Source organism: Drosophila yakuba, chromosome 3R (genome assembly GCF_016746365.2).
Source record: "Drosophila yakuba strain Tai18E2 chromosome 3R, Prin_Dyak_Tai18E2_2.1, whole genome shotgun sequence".
In the NCBI taxonomy this organism is placed as follows: domain Eukaryota; kingdom Metazoa; phylum Arthropoda; class Insecta; order Diptera; family Drosophilidae; genus Drosophila; species Drosophila yakuba.
The window spans coordinates 7,211,524-7,213,917 of NC_052530.2; positions in this window are offsets into that span (position 1 = coordinate 7,211,524).

The window sequence follows — 2,394 nt, forward strand, 5'->3', positions numbered from 1 at the left end:
AGAATTTTCAACACGAACTGAATTTGCAGCGCGAACTGTTGGCCCACAGGCCTCGGGCCGGAACGAACGGAGTGGAACACGGAATGGAACACGGAATGGAACACGGAATGGAAGGCGGAATGGAACCGGTGGAATCAGACATAGTAGAATACGAAATAGAGGAACGAGAAACGAAACAGCGCTCAGTAGAAGAGCAGAATTTTTAAACAGCGCGCAACAGTCGCTTAGAAATAAAATCGAATGCGATTCGCATTGTATTTACTGTAAGAACCAAGGAGTCTAATTAGTTATAAACCCTTGATTCGCCTAATCTGCATTCGCCTGCAGCCAGTTTGAAATTCCCTTTGATTTGCCACGCTTTCTGGCTTGTTAACCTTTTGACCAGACAAACAGGCACTTGGCCATGGCCAAATAAAAGAAGCCACGCATAATAAATTGGTAAATTCGGAGCAGTCAAAAGGATGGCTATCCTGCCAAAAAAAAAAGGGACACACACTTGCCCCTTTTTTGATGGGCATCCGCATCCTGATTGTACCATCCGCTGATTTTTCTAGCAATTTCATTTTATGACAAAGTTGTCCGACTTCAATTTGCCCAATTTTCCATTACAGCTGCGAGGCGTTGATTGCGGTCTTGTATTTTTAACAATTTTCGTGAGTATTTGGCTTACAATTCCGCCCTGACCAATACTCTATTAAAAACTCATTACGAGGCTCCATTGAAATCCGGAAAGCTCAGTAAGTGGGGGCACTTGTCATGCAGGAGAAGTTGCGACCATTACTCACTTGATTTCTGCCCGCTTAATCGACTCACATTCCAACTTTTATCTCACTGACCTTTTGGCCGCGTTTGGTCTAGCCCAGTAATAATGATAAATGAAAAGAGAACGCCTCGGGCCCACCCCTTAACTCCTACCCCCCCTTCAACTGGCATGTGTGTGTTTGTATCGTCTCTAATTAGGATAAACAGATGTTGCCCGAAAATTAATTACACATCATGAGCACTGAACAGCCGCCCAGTTTCCCTTTCCCAACTGCTCATTAGTCCCTGGGGCTCGTGATCGGTCATATTGAATTAATTTTGGCCATCATGGCAATTATAGCCTTTCGCTGACTTTCTGCTACAACTATCTAACTATATATATCCTGCTTCCGTTCTCTGAAGGTCTGCAAATCACAGTTAACGATAAGTACAGCACTTTTAACTTGGATTAACATAACTAAATGAACCGAGGAACTCGCAGGACATCCCGATTTTCTCCCTTTTCAGTTGCATTAAAAACAAATACAACCATTCAACTGTCTTACCTCAATGGCTACAATTTAAACCTTAAATCGAAAGAAAAACACAATGATTTCTGCGGAACAATCTGTTGTTATTTTTAGCCCATCTGTATCCTGCATTTGGCTCGGGATTTTTCAGGAATTCCGCATTTTATTCTTCAACCAAATCGGATTTGCAAAATTTCCATCGTCTGGCCAGATAAAAGATGCGAAATCAATTTGCAGGCAGAATCGAACAAAGAGGTGGGATGACGTATCCCTATCTTAAAGCTGAAGCCCGGGTATCCCGCAGCTTAGAGAGTTCTTCCCTGGGAAGCTGGGAAGTGCCCGAAACTAAGCTCCGGCGTCAGATTGCGCCTTCTGTCAGTCAAAGGCAAACACCTGTAATAAATATTCGTTTGCCGTCTTTCGCTCGCTCGGTTATCCTGGATCCTGGATTTCTCCTGGCGCTGCGCTGTCACAGATACATTTTGTCTGCTTTTCCGTGTGAGCGCACAAGGCAACGGCGGAAAGAACCGGAAAAGAATGCCTAGCTGGTAGGTTTTTTATACAGTTTGAGTTCAGTTCAGCCGGCTCTGCCCAGCCGCCCCTTGAATTTTTATGCGGGCCATAAAGAAAAAGCACTAGGAACGATGCCAACAGCCTGGGCAAAGCACTTGACGAGGCTGCTGGCGGTGGCTGGTTCAATGGCCACTTTTGGGCTCCCGCACTCCAGAAGCAATTCACTCAGCCATTTATGGTCGCACAAGTTGCCCCAACACGCAGCCATAAATCCGCGGAGCCCGGCTTCTGTTGCTTCTGATGCACTTAATTTTAGCCAGGAGCCCAAGGATGCACCAAGTGTTACATTTTGCGCCCAGCTGGGCGCTCAGCGTGTGTAATTAATTGCGTAATTTGTTTATTAATACACAAGTGCACATGCGGCAGCAGCAGCAGCAGCACCTGGTGGGGCTTAAGGATCCACCCGTCCGCTGTCCAAAGACGCGGGCTTCAACCCATTCGGAGCAAATTGCCTTTGCTCATTGCTTATTCAGGCAATCGGGAGATGTTTGCCATGCTCTCCAGCCCACCGTGTAATCAAATTAAATCTTAACTGCATAAACATTGCGGG